Source organism: Triplophysa rosa, linkage group LG22 (genome assembly GCF_024868665.1).
Source record: "Triplophysa rosa linkage group LG22, Trosa_1v2, whole genome shotgun sequence".
Taxonomy (NCBI): Eukaryota; Metazoa; Chordata; class Actinopteri; order Cypriniformes; family Nemacheilidae; genus Triplophysa; species Triplophysa rosa.
In genome coordinates this window covers 9,131,277-9,149,879 of record NC_079911.1, presented here as the reverse complement: position 1 = coordinate 9,149,879, position 18,603 = coordinate 9,131,277, and the positions used below count along the sequence as shown (strand labels likewise).

Here is an 18,603-nt window from a genome sequence, read left to right as displayed (position 1 = left end):
CATTTGCACCCTCCTCTTTGTTCGGTTCCTCAATGCCGGCGCGTCATTATTCCTTTTGTCCCACAAGGCACTCAATGCACTGATTTCTCACTTTTTATGAAGGACTCTTCATTTTCTGTCTGTGTCTGTGCTTTGCCGTTTCATGCTGTGTTTTTGATGTTTTAAAGCGCGTCTCTGTGCCCTCTCTGTCCGTGTGAAGTCTACAGCAGTGATTCTCAACTGGTTTTGACTCGGGGCTCACACTGGAAATCAATTGGCAACACAATACATTAAAAATAATATGCTGTTTAATGCAAGTGAACAAAAGTATAGTATCAAACACTGAAATTAATTATGGTTGTGAATGGCATACGGCCATTGTGTTTTTGAGATTTTAATGTAATTGCTTCATGAATGCAGTTTTTCTTCTTGTGTTGATGTATTTCTTATTAAAACGGGCATTTTGTGTGAGATTGTATATCAAAGGGCTTACACTGATTTTATTTGGAAAAATATGTGAGTCTAGTACATGAATCATCCACATTTTTGGCCTGTTCCAAGAAGAGAAAAATGGACATGGATTTTTCAGAAATGAGCAAAAAAATACTGACAAAATGCATGAAAATAGCAGCAAAATGCTGTTTCTCTGTTTTTATTATCGGTACCTTATATTTCAGTGTATTCTGTCTAGACTGTCATGACCTGTATCTGTCAGATATCTATTCCCTGTGTGTTGTTGACTCTGTAGATAACATAAAACGATCTTTGATGAAAATCAACTCTGAAAACAAGGATCATGCAGAAAAGACTCCACAACTGCACAACTTAAATAGCAAATACATCAATATTAACTGTGATGGTAGTCAGAGATCCATCCATGTGCCTGGTCAATGGAGGATTATTTTGTTATGACATGTTCGTTTGGACTTGATGTAGATTTTGTATTTAACAGTCATTAATTGTTCATATTGACCCAAAACAGCCAGCTGATTTAACAAATAGCCTACTTGACAAATTAATTGCATGCTGTTTTTCAGAGTTCGAAAAAAGAAATGCTGAACATTCATTTCAGAGCACAAAAAGTGTACCGAGTTTGAATTCATGTGCACAATTTTTTGGCTGAATGATTCCATGAAGAATATTTAACATCCTGCTTTTATAAAAGATTCTTTGCAGTGGAAAAAAAGTTTAGATTAGATTAAAATAGGGAGGAAATGGTGACCCCTTAGAAATTGACCATGAATCATAGTTTCACAGTAAAATATTGTTACTACATGTATACTTTTTATTGTCAAACCATAATGAATTGAAATGGGATTCTATTGAATGGAAGATATTTTCAGAATCGCTTTTTTGGACAAGTTGCACTTTTATTGTAGCTGTCTAACTCTAATTGTAGTAACTGTGGTGTTTTGTTGGTTGCCGTGGTTATTTTTGTAAAGGCACTCTCTCTCTCTCTCTCTCTCGCGCTCTCTTTCTCATGTCTCGCTTTATCTTCTCTTTTCTCTTTAACTATTTACCTTTTCCCCTGCTGGCCAGTTGTAACGTCTTTTGTCACACCAGCAATTTATACCTCATCCTTTTCTTGGTCTGTCACACTCTTGACACCGTCAAAGCATCTCCATTGGTGGCTTTTCTCAGTGTTATTGATTTGAAGTGTGCATTCAGTACTGTGTCAGTGGAGAAACTCAATGCAAAGCTCATGTGTCTTGAGGCCTCGATATGTGTTGATTATAGTCTTTCATTCCAGCTTTCATCAGAAGCACTATTAAATGTGACCATGTCACCACGCTATATATAAGGCCATGCCCCTGTTTTCTTTGCACATCTTTGTCAGCTGCCATCATATCATATGCAGGTTTATCTAAGGAACTGCTTGTATGTATGATTCGATTTGCAAGTTTTGGCATGTATAGCAACAAATATTTCATGTTCATGCTGTATTTTACTTTTTCATCATTAAATTTAATCAGATTTCTTTTGTGAAAAAGGAAAAATTGTATCCAAATGCATAAATGACCGTTTTAAGGCTATAGGCAGAGGCATTGGCAGTGAATCAAACTAAAAAGTCAATAATTAATTACTTTAATATGGTTAGCGCCCCTTGAAGCAGTTCAGTTATTAGGCAAACACACAATTACTTTCACAACCTATAGCCATATTTTTTTACAATAATATCATATATGTATATAATCTACTTGTATTGTGCTAAAATGTATTTACGCAAAGAAATATAGTTAAAATTATATTATATTTTGAATCATTGAAAAATTATGTCACCTAATTATATTCATGGGCCAGCTGATAAGGTTTATATTTTCTGAAAATAGGTCTTTTATTAGCAGGGTAGTTGAAATGATTGCCTAATTGTAAAAGCTTTTAATTGTCACTATCTGTAAGAATGTTTATTTCAACAGTGGCAAAGGTTTTGATGTATTTTTCCAGCCTCAACGAATGTTTCCTTTTTTTGTTCGTGGCTACTGTTTCTTGAGTAACTTGTCAGATTCTTCTCTGAATTTCACTTTGTCTGACCCGTTGTGCACTTTTTCTTCTGTCTAGACTCTCAGCAGTACTTTTCAAGCACCCCTCAGCTTCCTCCTGTTTACGCCGTTCTCCCTTCAATCTCCGCGTCCCTTTTCCCGCCCGGAGTGCCTTGAAACTCCATAAGTTTTTCGCCTCTTAAATGACCATGGCCTTCTTTGCTGTAATTGCTCAAAATGCTAATTGGACTGTGAGCGCAATCCCCAGTGATGCATTTGGGATTTCCCAGAGTCTAGAGACCACAATAACAAGCCAAAAAAAGCTTTTAAATTCCAATTGCCACTAGACATCTGGATGGCCTTGCCCTGAATGCATTTTCATAATTAATACAAAGTCTAGGGGAAGGTGCCTTTCCTTGATTGAAAGGTCCTTATGCATTCCCATGGCTAAATATGCAATGGAAAGTGTAAACTTGGCATGCAAGGAAGATGACATTTGAAAAAGAGCATGCAATATTCATTTAAATTCAAAGTAAGGCCCTAACACAATTTTTGTGCAAAGCTTCCAGCAGAATATGAAGGACCCGGTGCCCTTTGGAGGCTGCATGCTTCCCGTTTGCCCGTAGCTCTGACAAGCTGGCATCGCCAAAGTGTGTGATATCTGGTTTCACTGCGCCGTTCAAAACTCTTCGAAAACAATTTACCCTGAATTAAGCCTCACGCCTCTCAGGAATTTCACGCAAAAACAAATTCCACTACAACGCTAACTACCGCCTGTACAAAACCATTCTAATCCTGCCTAAGACTGTCAGAAATCACAGTCACAGTGCAGCGGAGAGAATAAATGCAGGTCCTGACTGGATACAGCGCATAGATGTCTCAGCGGTTAGGGCACAGCGTGTTGGCTGTCATAAGGGACGGTGGCGTAACAAAGTAGGACTAGAGGTATCAGTCGGCGACGATGCCTCAGCCGTCACAGCGTCGGTGTTGATGGAGAGCGTTTCTGTCCTCTTATACGCCATCTGCCTCTGCGCTCAGCCCCTGGCAGCCTCATCTGTTGGATGGAGACCTGAGGCCCAGGTGGACAGGTTCCATAGTGATGCCCACATAAGCTTCTGATTGAACTTTTTAGATGGGGAACAGGCTCACGGTGTGCTGTGCAGAGCTAGTGTCTGTGTGATGGAGGCGTGGAGGCTGATCCTAAGGGAGAATGTGCGATTTTAGCAGCGTAGACCAAGCAAAGATGGATGCTTCATGGAAGAGTAGGTTGCAAGTTCAAACTGGTTTGTTGTTGTATTCACCACGTTTTAGAAGATGCCATTCCACGCATCGCTAAACTTTTGGGTTTAAAATTAAATCTCTGTCATAATTTACTGACCCTTAAAGGGATAGTTCAACCCCCCCCCCAAAAATTCTGTCATGACTTATTCACCCTTCAAAACCTGTATATGACTCTTCCTTCTGTGCAACACAAAAGAGGATATTTTGAAACATGTGTTAGTGGTTTTGCATCTATACAATGAAAGTCAAAGGGGGTTAAGGTTGTTTGCTTACCAACGTTCTTCAAAATATCTTCTTTTGTGTTTTTCCAGAAGAAAAATCCTTTAGCTTTTTTTAAGTCTTGTAAAATTATGCTAGTGTATTTATTATACAAATACATTAGAGCATACAGTACAAGGATACACCCATGATTTGCGTCATACACAAACCATAATATTTTGATTATCACGTAGGCTTTATAGGAATCCTCAGAAATGCTTTTTGAGTGTAACAAAAGCAGCATTGTGGTGGTGCACAGATAAATGCAGCTACAATGATGAGTCCACCGAGACTGCCTAGAAATAGGCCAAAATTCTGTTAGTTGATCAAGAATCTCAATTTCTACTGGATAATTGGAGCTCTGGGAGGAAAATCATATAAAGTCTTCTTTTAGTTTCACTGACTTATAGATTGGTATATGTAATGTGAGCGTAAGAGTGCTATGTTTAGTTTTGTAAATCAATACCTGTTACACAAAGTGTCATTTACCATATGTACACTCTGCACTCATAAATAACCATCAGTGTTGCATGCTTCAGGTAAGATCAGCATTGTGGCTAATGGTCATAGGTATAAATGGTTTATTTTTGCCGTGTGGCTGATTAGCGGGGCAAGTTTATAGCATGTGCCCATTGTTCTGCTAATTCTTCACTTAATTATCTTATTAATTGGGAACAAAATGGTATGGCTAGACAAATCGAATTCAAGATCATTATAAACATTTATTATATCAAGCTGTTCTGGATCTCATGAAGAATTTACAGCTCGGATAGTATTTCTGGTTCAGACACTTTTAAACAAGTATCACTATTAAACATTGCTTAACATTGCCTCAACCAATAGCATGATTGGGCTTGGATGAACATTTAAAGGTCCAGTGTGTAATATTTTTTGGAGGATCTATTGACAGAAATTCAATATAATATACATAACTATGTCTTCAGAGGTGTATAATAATGAAGCGTTATGTATTTGTTACCTTAGAATGAGCTATCTACATACACCGCGGGTCCCCTTACATGGAATTCTCCATGTTGTTTCTACAGTAGCCCTAAACGGACAAACTGCTCTACAGAGGGCGTTTCTTAGATATGTTTTCTCATTCGGCAAAAAAGCGAAAACGTGATGACATCTTAGTTCTTGGTCAGCCGGGGTGGAGTGAGCAATTGGTTGCAATTCACAACCTCTCCACTAAATTTCATACACTGGACCTTTAAGAATTTTAAATAAAGATTTGCAAAGTAGAATCACTGAGTGAGATTTGGTAATCGCACGCAAAATTGTGAAAGAAAAAATAAGCACTTGAGTGTGTCACAGAAATATTTTCAGGAAATAATCTGATACGTAGGCCTATTATTCCACTCTTTTCACTCTTGTTGAGTAGAAAATCGAGTTTGTAGATCTGCTTGCAAAAATCTCTTGACTGAGAAAGTCATACCAAAAGTCTATTTCTGAAAAATATTTCTGCAATACACGAAGGGTCATTTACGCATGCAAATTGGCATTTTACACATCTTTCTCTTCACATGCAAATCTTTATTTTCTGCCAACAACTTCATTTACACTTTTGTGAATCTTTCTCTACACATGCACAAATTTACCATTATAGCGAGCTCAGAGCGAGGTTTATCTCACCATGCAGTGTGGGGAGCGAGCGAGGAGCAGGAAATAGAAAACACAGTGTTGAGTTGAAGCGGAGCGTTTACGAAGCGCTCAGAGCGGTGAGAGAAATTTGCTGTCGCTCCGATCCGCTCACATAGTCTGATCTAAATGTCACAGGTGCACCTCATGGCTCCATACAAACAATACAAACTTCAAATCTGCATGATTTGCAATGTTGAGGGAAAGTCTAGTAGAATATATATAGTCAATAGTTCTTATTATTTGTTATTTATAGTGGAATATTTCATAACAAAAACAAAAGATGGAGATTGTGGTGTAAATAATTTCATATGCACTGCACCTTTAACCTGGCCTGTTTTGACTGGTAGAATACAAAAGATTTTGTTGAAAATGAGCAATGATACTTTTACAATTCTTGGTTAAGAATACACCTACTATGGCTATAACTTTGTCACGCTGTTTAATGAACAGCTCTGCAGCGCATATAATTTCATGCCACCAATATTTCCTTTTTATCTTTTATTCCAATTTTGCCGGCACAACTTGTGTACACCTGTTTCATATTCCAATTTGCCCGAATACCTAATCTCTCTTTCCACTGAATGAGAAATTTTCTTCAGTCTATTTGGAATTTCTCAATGGCGCATTTACACGCAATGACTTTCGCAGTGGGTGTAAAAATGGAATACAGAGATGTCTGGTCATAATGTGTTGATTTTCAAGACGAGTTTCCTCCCGAACGCTAAGACTCTATGAAACATTGATGCTCCTTAATTCCTTGGCAGAAAGCTTTGAGTGGTAATAACGTGTTTCTTTCTGCTCTGCCGTGCCTGACCGGGTACAGGAAGACTGCAGGCCATAATTATCCTGTTTGTTCACAGGCCGACGGTTTTTATTATTTAAATCTCTTTGGGCGAGAAGGGGAGCTGGGAGGCGCGAGTCTCTACCATTTACTTGTCATGTTGTGTTTGTCAGTGTTAATGTCCCTCTCTGTAATTTGTTGGCGATTTGTTCTCTTTATGGTTCTAAATGAAGGCACACAGGCAAGAACTGAGTGATGGAAACAACGCCGTGGTGTGAAAAGTTGAAATTTGAGCAAATTGTAGGATCCGAGAACTGAGAAAGACCAACCACCAGGCTGGGGAATAAAAACCTAGTATGCTTTTCAAACTGACGGTCTGTTGTGCCGAGCAGGCGTACCGGAAGCTCCCAGGGGGGGCAATTGTGGGAAGTCCAGCCCAAAGCTCATCCCTGTCTTCCCTTTCAATTCACAGTGGTGCTGCAGATCTCGTGCGGACCGTGCCTTATGTATTCCGTGTGTCATTACTTGGCTATTGAAATGCATGAAATGGTTTATATGTTGACATTTCATCACTTCCACACAACTCATGAGGCGGTCAATAATCTCAATGGACTCTGTGAAACTGTACGGTTTCCATCATTCTCATCTGTAAAATGGACCTTCTGTGCCTGTGAACTTATATTTAAGATGACATAAAGTTCCTCATTTTAGACGAGCATTCCCAGAATGCTTTGTGCGTGTATGGTGTAAAAATGAATCCAAGAGGTGAGACGTTGTTTAAAAAGAACACGTATCAGTCGCTCCTGAAAAACATGAATAGGCCTTAAAAACATTATTCAAATTATAATTATCGCTGCTGTCTTTCTGAAACCTTGTATCTCCATATTGCGTGCATTTTTATTTTTAGTCATCCTTTATGTTTTTCATGGAGTTTTGCAGATGTCTAACCAATACAAACTGGTAAAAAGTGCTTGACAACTTCGACAACGCTTGCTCATTTAAAAAGTAGTGTTTTTCCATTTCCTGAAAAACTCATTTGCACCTGAAGTTTCGGAAGCACAGCAACGATGTTATTATTATTATTATTTTACCCAATGTTTGTATATTGTGCTAGCATTATTAGTTTAGCAACATGCTTACATGAAACCATATAGAAAATGAATTAGCGGAGCGCTAACTGTGTGGCACGCAAAGTTCCTGCCGTCACTTACAAAGTTTGATGATGCTAACAGATGCTAACAAAGTTTTGGGACAGAGCTGTGTGTATAGGCTATGTGTATAATGACTCGAAGTTACAACCATAGGAGTGCTGTCCTAAAAAAAGACCTGTGTATATTGTTTGCAGCTAAACAGTATGAAATTGCCTCTCTTATTTGTATTCAGAATAGCAACATGAAAGCGAGTGTCTTTTAGGCAAAGAGAGAGGGAAAATATACTCAAATATTTACTGCACTGCGGTTGCCATCAGCGCTTGTTGCTAGGGAACTATATGAGTGTATTTTATAAAAGAAACATAGCTTTAACCAAAGCTGGTACTGTGACACCTTCAATAAATAAACACAATGTATTTTGTCACACCCACGCACACAAACAGAACTTAAAAACATGATGAATTATTATGTAAAACAAACTTATACGAGACACGCCACTTCCCAATTTCCTCTCTAATATGGTGTTATTAATCTTTAATATTCCAACTCGCACAGCCAGCGAGAGTTCAGACAGATAGAATTCCCATGTTACCTTGTTTTCAGATATGAAGATAAGTGGTAAATAAGATAAACTGGTTTTATTAGATCAACTAGTTTTGCTTTTGCCCATTACTGTAATACAGTACTGTAATAGTCTGCATCCATATTTCTTACAAATGTTTAAAAGTTGGTGACCTACAGAACTCGTCTAATGATGATGGCTATTAAAAAACTTTAAAGGGGCGGATACATATGTATGTAGGTTTCTCTGTGTTATAACCAAGATGCACTGTGCCTATGGTATGGAGATGCAAAAGGGCAGACTTCCACGAGACAGTCGCCCCTGCTTATACTGCCATCAAGTGTTTCATAATGAAATTGCAAACCTGTTTATAAGAACAAAAATGTGCTGTTTAGCATCATTAATGGGAATTACTGTACACTTAAGAAGATCAAAAATAGTGCATTGTTTAATTCCTCATATTAAACTAATCCGCTCTGGTTGCATAATAGCTGTTGATTAATAGTTGTGCAAGAATATTCCTCAACGATGCATAACTTCAAAACCCTGCGTGTGCCACATACCATTGCTTTTTGACAGACATGGATTTAATTAGGGAGGTCGTGGCAGTGTATTAAAACCTTTAATGGTCCCTGTCCTCATATTCATTTGTCAAAGATCAAGGCTTTCTCATTCTCTTTCTAAATATCACAAAGGCCTCTGCTGGAATAAGACATGCAGGCCTTCTTCCTCTTGAACGGTGGAAATGTCAGTATGCTGATGCTCAGGGGTATTAGAGAAAGGGGGAAAGGTCAGCTACTGTAGTCAGCAGCTGGCATGTGATATTTGGAGATGAGCGAATGCAGTTGCAGTGCCTTACAGCTGACAGACGGTGCCAAAAGACCTAATGAGGCATTTGTCGAAAATCGTAGTAACAAAAGTGATCAAAAATGAGCAAAAACAGCAGTGGTTGTTCATATTATGTAAATAAAGTATGATATACACTACAAGTCAAAAGTTTGGAACACATGCTCACTGTTCATTTAGATCAACTTGTTTTACATTTAGAATAATAGTGAACTCATCAAAACCATTAAATAACACAATTGTAACTGCTAAACACACCAAAATAAATGCACTCTATGTTATATTTCAGCATCTTCAAATTAGTCACCCTTTGCCAAATCGTACATAGAATTTGCAGAAAAATGTGAAATGTATTATCCAGGTTCTTGAGGTCTCACCCTGCGAAGCTTTATTAACAGTATTGAATAAATTGTAATCTATGCTAGACTCTTATTGGGTGGTTCTTATTCATTATTTGGTCCATGTCATCACCTTCAAAAATATTTTTAAATAACATTTTAGTATTCTAATGAAAAATTAATGTGTTGGCACAGTTATATTTTTGTCTACAATTGAAATATACACCTTCAGATTCATAGATTTTGGAGATCATGAGAAACATTTTTATCAAGTGTGTATATACTGTATGTGCCTTACAAAAATGCTTATGATTGTTAATTTTGTTTCCAGAAAGACAGTAAGCAACCACCCACAAACACATCAGCAATGGTATAGCATCACCCTGGCAACCACCCACAAACACATCAGCAATGGTATAGCATCACCCTGACAACCACCTACAAACACCTCAGGAATAGCATCACAACGCCCTGGCAACCACCCAAAAACACCTCAGCAATGGTATAGCAACACCCTGGCAACCACCCACAAATACCTCAGAAATGGTATAGCAACACCCTGGCAACCACCCACAAACACTTCAGCAATGGAATAGCAACACCCTGGCAATCCCCAGCAAAAAAATATCTATGGAATAGCAACACCCTGGCAATTCCTCAACAACCACCTAAGCATTGATATACCAACACCCTGGCAACCGCCAACGAAACTCTCAAGAATAGCTTGACAACGCCCTGGCAACTACCAACAAACACTTCAGCAATGGAATAGCAACACCCTGGCAACCACCTAGAAACACCTCAGCAATTATATAAAAATAAAATAATATGGTGAGTGCTGTTAAACATGCCATGATCACTCACATTTTCAAACAAACTGTATAAGTCTACAGTAGATGCTACTGTAGATATATGTTTGCTCGTATTTTATATATATTTTGGGCCATTATTCCAGTTAAATTTGCTGAAGGTTGTGAGACTTCCGACCACAATTGTCAAATAACACCTAATACATTTTCAAATGGAATGAGATCAAAGGTTTGATTCAAACCTTGTTGGACTTTCAGCTTTTTGGTCCTGGTACTCTTCAATGTTAATTCTGCATTGTGTTTGGAATCATCTGCCCAGCTAAAAGATGACCTTTCTTGCTAAATTAACTTGTTTCAGCAGAGGAAAACACACTAGGATGTTATCAGCATCATATTTCACTCTATAATTCCTACTTTTCCATGTGTTTTGTTTTGTCCAGACATTTTCCTCTTCTCCATATCGCACAGCAAGTATAAAAGTACTGTTCTGTCTAAACATGAAGATCTAATTATTGCAAATTTAAGTGCTGATAGTTGTAATGATGGCTTTTGATAAGCAAATATTTTCATTGAGAACATAGCCTGAGGTGGAGTCTGTCTGCCGCATTGACCTCAATAACAATACGGTCGTATGTACTAGCAAACTTCCGTCTGCCTCAATGTTTTGAAGTTTATTTCCATTCTTTATATTCCTCAGACAAGTACAGTTTCTAAAGGAATAATTAGTCATTAATGCCTGGTTTTGTTGACTGAACATTAAAAAAGCCTTATACTTGAGTTGGATATCGATCCAAGCAAAGGTATAAAAGACAAACATAATTCATCGAAACTAATTAAAATTTGAGGGTGCAGATGCTTTCATGAATGCACACAAAAAATATACAAACATACACATTTGGCAGACACTTTAATCCAAAGCGGCTTACAGTTAATTATTAATCAATCAATCAAAACCAATTAACCAATCAGTGGCCTTATGGAACAATGTGTTCATTTTCATTTTTGATGCTTACGTAAATATACAGTATACAACAGCAGAAGAAAGTAAAGCAGATGCATGCATATATTTCTCTATTATCAGTATTCTGCAACATGGTATGTGTAGCAGTAAAGCTTGCATTCAAAGCAAAAGTTTCCTAATAAGCAAAATGATGCTTGGTTGTGATGTGAAAGAGCTTAGTAACATCTTCAAAAACTATGCTGAGCTATTGTTCACAAACGTGGCCTTTTCTTTCTGCTAATTGAACAAACATTTCCCATCGGGACATCCAAACACTTTTTATATTGCTGTGTACCTTTTCCCTTATTCAAGCATTTGTTTTGCTTTGAAATGTGTTTTTTATTTGTCCTTATTTTCACAGCTCCCCTTTAGATTCACAACATGATTAATGAACCCATATCTGTGGGATGTTTATCCAGAAAATGTCACACTTGTTGTAATGATTCACAACTAGAGCCCAATTGTAAGGCAATTGTTTTTTTTAGCCGTGTAAACTTGTGCTTCATAAGTACTTAACAGCCATGCAAAATTGAAAGAAGTTGAAACATTGTTGCAATAACATTATTTGCGTTTCTTTACTTAAAAATAAAAGAAGCGCAGGGATATGCAGAAAATGAGAGGAATGTACACGTGAAGCACTGTATAAATGAGCAATAAACCTGTCAGAAATATCCTCGTAAAACCTCATAGTTTCATAGTCATCTTGCCTTCAATCTCATCATGTGGTTGTCATGTTGGCTAAATCATTATGGGATGACGTTGTTAGACACAGTGACAGCGGGTCAATCGCTCTGACTGGAATGATGAAAAATTGTCACAGTGAGCGTGGCAGTCGTCTCAGTGCCGCCGATGACTAGATGACATTTTCCAACAATTTTCCCCGTGGGTGTGACGTCTTCTCATTGACCCATAACTTCAGGGCTCACAGAAATGTCACTGGGCTTGCTTTCAACCTCCAGCCAAGAGAGTCACAAGGGCCCAGTATAGCCACATCAAAGTCATCAAGGCCTCCGAACCATTCAGATCGCAGAGATGAGGATCACAAGCCAATCAGAGACGGAGCTGTGCCCACAGCTCTGAAGATAAATGAGAGTCATTTTCGTGTTATGATGCTACTGTTGACCGTGTTCACATTTTGCTGCTGAAATAGAAACTGCCTTAATTACAGTTTAATGAGCAACTGCATTGCAACTGATTATTCCAACATTTCAAAACGAACGCAATTTCACATTCAGTAGAAAATTCTGCTTTGTGCTAGTGAATCAGCATGGCTATTTGGACTTGCTGTATTTATATCTATACTGAGGAACTGATAAACTCAGTTAATTCACCATAAATCTTATTGTCATTGTTGTCTTGTTGTCATTTTTGTGTATTGTGGGTATAAACATGCCTTTTTGCAATCAATCATTTTGCTTGATTAATGGCCAAAGTCCAGCAGAGGGCACTGCTACATAGATTATCTGATATATAAACAGTACAATATTCTTTATAATATTAAGACATGTGGCATTTAATTCTTTCTTACACAGCAACAAAAATGTAATGTAAAAAAATCTCTGTAATCACTAAAACAATATCTGATTCATATGTAGGCCACTAGTTCCAATGGAAATTATAGATATGGCCGCTAAAGAATATTTATACAAATGCATACAGGCATACAGAAAATATTAAAAAATAACAGCTTTTTGTGGTCTTTTGAATTCCACTGAAATGCAGTACTGTGCAAGGCATGTTATTTTCACCCCTAAAAATGGTTTTAAGTCACTTATTTATATCTTTTGCTGCAGTGTGTCATGAGGAAATATCAATTTACATATTTTTTTCCAGGACACTTGAAGACACCTACCAGCAGAGCTACCTAAAAAACGATGCACAAGTGTACAAAAGCTGCTTTAACTGCAAAGGGTGTCACACCAAATATTGATTTGATTTAGTTAATTAAAGTTAATTGATAGGCCTGGATAAAACCAATTTATGCCATTATTTTTAAAAGCATCCCCACTTTAATTTATAGTGCCTACAACTTTCAGTCTTCACAGTCCAGCTTTGCCAGTAGGTTGTGTGACATTGCAACAGTTCTTCTGGATTTAGTCTCAGTCAGTTTTTCTCTTTCTTCATGTAATAATAGACACAATGATGGTGAGACCAGATCTCCATGTGGAACACCCACTATTGTCAGACTCCCTGCATACAAATATCAGACTGGATTATTACAAATAATAGCAAAATAATGTTTGGAAATGCAAACTGATATTACCTACTCACACACTAAAGCCATAGATATCATTTAAAAAAAACATAAAACCATATTTTGGGTGAATATTTAAGTGCCTATACTTTTGCACAGTAATGTAAATATTTTATGTGAATACTCATTTCTGTAGGAACAATAAAGTAGGCTGTCATAACATCCACAGGGAAACCTTTGCTGTGGACGGATTAATTAAGTTCCTGATATTTTAATTAAAGGTTAAGATAGTGGCTTTATCATTACAGCTGGTGAAATGCATTGTTCTCTATCTCACACTGCAGAAGCCTTCCACTTCACTTTCAGCCATGTGTGAACACAATCACATAATGAAACGCAAGCATCTCTCGCTTACTTTTGTGACTTATGTTGAGAATATTTGAGATTTTTCAGTGAATTGTGTCCAGGCTGTTTATAATTCTGTTTTTAGAACAGCAAGCAGAGGTTCAGAACTTGTCATTTTGATTGATTTTGCAGTAAAGTCTCCAAACGTTGTTCTTGACAACCATTTATAAACTCTTGGCAGCATATTACAGTACAGTATGTACTCCTGGTTTAACAATAATGAAGTAAACAGCAGATATGAGAAGCAAACTGTTGAACTGTTTTCAATGTTTCAATTATTGTGGAGTGATAAATATAAATCTTGTTTTGTTGTGCTAATTGCACCAGTCACACCTTTTTGATGTCCAAAAGTTTTAGTGAAGATTCAAGTTCTAAAAATAAATACAGAAAATGTAACGCAAGCACATTTTCAAGTTTCAAGTTATTGCTACATGTTTTCTTGTTAGTTAATTGGCTTGCTAACATTTTGCCACATATTATAACTCATGTGACTAGCTGTGATTACAAAAAACAGACAACGTTAAATAAAATGTGCAAAACTCTATGGCAAGAGGAAATCAGCCAAATAAACTTAGTGAAGCTATATTTCATGAGTGTCGATTTGTTAGTCTTAAAGTGAAAGTTCACCCAAAAATGAACATTCTGTCATACTCATCCTCTTGTCATTTCAAACCTGCATGTATGACTTTCTTTCTTCCGCAGAACACAAAATGAGATATTTTGAAAAATGTTGTTAACCGGCACCCATTTGGTGCCAGCACTGTTCGGTAACCAACTTTCTTCAAAATATCTTCTTTTCTATTCTGTGGAAGAAAGAAAGTCATACGTGTTTAAAATGACCAGAGGGTAAGTGAATGACAGATTTTTCATTTTTGGGTGAACTTTAAGTCTTCCTTTATACACTGTATACTATTTTTCAAAAGTGTCTAAAAACTATAAAACTTACTTATTGTGCATCAGATATCAAATAGAATATGCATCAGTAAAACTCTGTATTCTATTTTTCATTTGCCTGTTTATTTCACATTCACCTTTCTTGCATAAAATGGACCTTGTTATTAAAATCAAAAGCAATGGTAGTCTTGCAGGCAACCCAACACCCTGGGGAAAAAATATATTATTTTCCCAAATTTGTTTTTGATTTCAGTGATGAGCTACTTTTTTATGCAGGGAAAGTGAATTAAATCATAACTGTGTGTGACAGAGGGTTAAAATGTTCCCAGTTTAAAACAGTCTCAGTTGTGCACAAGATTGTACAATTAACACAATTGGATGCAATGTACTAATGAGTGTCATCAGTTAAATTCAATACAGCACAAACACTGAGAAATCCCCTGACGTCAAACAGAACAGATGTCTCTTAATGTTTTTATATTTTAGTAATATAATTCTCTTCTCTTTATCTCACTAAGGATCCTCTCCTTTGACTAAGGGTGAAGACTTTTTCTATATTTTGGGTTATAATGAAACGAGATGTTACACAGAATCACAGACTTTGTCTTTCTGAATTGTGTCACGGTTGAATTGAACTAAAATACAAGCCTGAAAAAAGCTCATGATTATCAGGTTTAATGGTTATTACTGTAAAAAAGTGAATTGATTTATTCTACATCATAGTTTGTGCTAATTTTACAGTATATTGATATCGTCATCAAATAATCTTTTAAAAAAAATGACTTTAGTAAAAGGTTTACCAACTTCAAAACTTTATTTAAGGCAAAACAGATGAACAATTTCAATCTGGTTCTAAGTTTAAATTTGCTGAAACCTTTTTGCAATAATGGATTATGAACAATCATATCAAAGGAGAATTTTCTAGACACATTCAGGTTAGTCCTCATATTTTGCTTTCAGGCCTAAATTTGTCTATTGAGGCAGCATCCGCGTATCCCTTTACCGCTCTCTAAATATAGCGAAAGAGACGTAATGCAATTGGGTCCAGTTAAGATGTCTATCGATCAGACTTGAAGTAGAAATCCATTTAATGGCTTGAAATGTGATCATACAGAAAATACCAACATAAGGTGAAGTGAGACTTTGCCAAAAGCAGTTTTAGAGAGTGAAAGTGAGATGTTGGATGAACAGTTAGCTAAAGATGTGATTAATGCTGATGTTAATGGTGCAGGGGGCCCGGGGGTTCGAGTCTTCAACCCCATTACTTACCAATGCAAAGCAACGCCAGGCATGCAAATTGATTGAGTAATTTTGACTGAGGACCAAATTCACCTCCAGCAACCAAAAATAAACGAATATATAAACCTAATATATCCTCAAACTCTCTCACTCTGCACACAAGGAAAGTGTGGCAAGACTAAAAACGGGTACCTGGCCCCTTTCCTCCTGCCACGGTAAAGAGCGGGGTGGTGAACTCATCTGGAAATTATTCATTAAGCTTTCAAAGTGCCAAGGGAATGGTGCAGATAAAAGCTATTTTGTACAATCAAAAACAGAATGAGTTTAATGAGGAGGCCGGCACAGATTGGACCTTTCTCCTCCATTGAGTTAATTACACAATCAAGTAAAGTCACCATCTACCACTTTCTTATGCTCGTTTTCACCTATTTTTAACATTTATGAAAATTACACGCAATTACTGAGCACCTGCTTACCATACATTTAATAGACAATCATTACCAATGTTTTTAACAAAACCCATCAGCACAAGTGATATAGGGTATATCTAATAACATTAGATTAATTTTGTGCATGCACTGAAAAAAGGTTTTCAAGCAGTACTTCATCCAATTAATAATTTGTCTTTCAGTTCATCTTAAAATTATTAGTTTGATTTTTGAAGTTATCTTTTTCAGTTTAAAACATTGCTAAATATAAATATGTTTAATTAACAGTTCAACTAAGAAATTTTAGTTTTGACGAATGTACAATTTCTAGATTACGCACTCAGGGCAGCGCATGCGCATTAAACACAAACCTCGTCCAGTCACCACCAGATCGCGCTCAAGTTAAGATAGATGCACCAGTCACTCGTGAATACGTTTTTGAAGGTAAGTTAACTACTTACGAAATCAATTAATAATGAATATGAATTCGTTTTAACGTTGTCCGTTAATGTAAACGTTTTGTACTTAAGTGTCACTAACGATGAAAATGTGTGGGAGATGTCATGGCGGACAATTTCCCGCTCATTACTCAACCTTAGGTGAGTCAAAACAGAGTAATAATTTGATATTCATGGCACTCTTTTATTACCGTGTTATTTGGAATTAACGTTATCTGTTGTAATTTCAACTTCAGATAGTTAACGTTATGCTGAAACGAAGTGTTTTGTTCAGTGCACGCGCTCTCTGACTGAAACTCGCAAATTCTCCCGTCATAAACCCACAGGATTAGTATTAACGTTAACGTTTTAAGGGTGTGTTTGTGAAGATGTTGTGTTGACAAAGTGTGTGTGACACCGTGTCTACACCGAATCTTGTGATTCTTGATTTTTTTCCTTTCTAAATTCTTTTCCTGGTGTCTATAGAGGCTGAACAAATTCTTCAGCAGGAAACCATGGCAATCTTCGTCATCAGAGATGCACAAGCAGTATCCAAATACATTGGCATCACACTTGAGGGACAATAAAGGATATGGTTTTCTAAGGTCAATGTTTGCCAGCTCTTAGAAGTTAAAAATCTGATACTTGAGAGTACTGAAATTGTGGATGTATGGAAGTAATGTATAAGTTAATAAATATTGATGTAATGAAAATTATTGGTGTCTTTTTTATAAGATTTTGGATAGGATTAAATATTAATGTAATCATGTTTTATTAAATCCATATATTTTTGTTTAAAACTAATAATTTCTATTAACTTGTATTTTTAATGATAAATAATTGTTTTATATAATATATATATACAGTATATATGATTGGATAAAGCACCGGACTGGACGCCGGCTGGATCGCCGGCTGGACAGGACGCCGGCTGAATCGCCGGCTGGACAGGACAGGACGCCGGCTGCACCGGACTGGACACATCGCCGGCTGGGATGCCATCTGCACCGGCTGGGCTGGATCCCGCGACCCCTCCGTTGCCTCTTCTTCAGCCGAGCCACCCGTCTGGTGGTCGGCTGGAGGAAGGAGGTGAAGGGCACGGCTGACTCGGGGTTGGAGGCCTCCGACTCTCGTCTACCCCGCTTGCCACCGAGGCTGGCTGGAGGCGAGGCTGCAGTGGGTGAGGCGGACGGTGTGGCGGTGCTTGACGCAGGAGGTGCGGAGTCCCCCAGGGTGAGAGTGCCTACTACGCAGTCCTCCGGAATGGACACCAAACCCCCATCGGAAAGAGAGGAGTTTCGATGACAGCTGGGAGAGGGGCCTCAAACCAGCTCCTCCCGAAACTGCAGTCGCTCCACCAGCTGTGGGAACGGCTTATAGACCCACTCCTCCCGCTCCGGAAAAGATGGAGGTTCGTACATCCCAGCCAACAGGTAGGCACTCACCAACACCTCGGGGACAGAAACCCTCCTGGCCTCAACCTCCCGAGCCGCATAGGACGGTGGCCTTGGGCTGGGAATGGGCCACCTCCAGCATGGGTCTGTGAGACTATGGCCTTCCACCACTCCAGGTTGGAAGTACACGGCCACCGCCTCATGTCTGTGCTGCCTGCTGGGTTCATTTTTGGTTCGGTCATTCTGTCGGGAATTTGGGGAGGAAGAACCCAGATGCAGGCGGTACTGAAGGGGTTAGCAGATTTTAATACACAAACGGGAACAGAACAAAACAAAAGCCCACGATGGGGGTAACAATGACAGGACTAGTAACTAAAATACATAACATGAAATAAAACACTTCCCACCGGGTGGCAAAAATAAACTAACTCACGATACAGAAACAGGCAGGGTAATATGGAGAATCCACAGGGTCAAGAAAGT

At 37.9% G+C, this 18,603-nt stretch overlaps 1 long non-coding RNA gene across 1 annotated transcript in view; it reads left to right on the top strand.

Annotated features, from left to right (window-relative positions):
- LOC130546422 (uncharacterized) overlaps window positions 1-10,513 on the top strand; it is a 29,619-nt gene extending 19,106 nt beyond the window's left edge. Inside the window, exon 3 of the long non-coding RNA XR_008961770.1 lies at window positions 9,652-10,513. This is a non-coding gene — a long non-coding RNA (uncharacterized LOC130546422). The remainder of the gene's footprint in view (window positions 1-9,651) is intronic.
- Window positions 10,514-18,603: the final 8,090 nt, after the last annotated feature.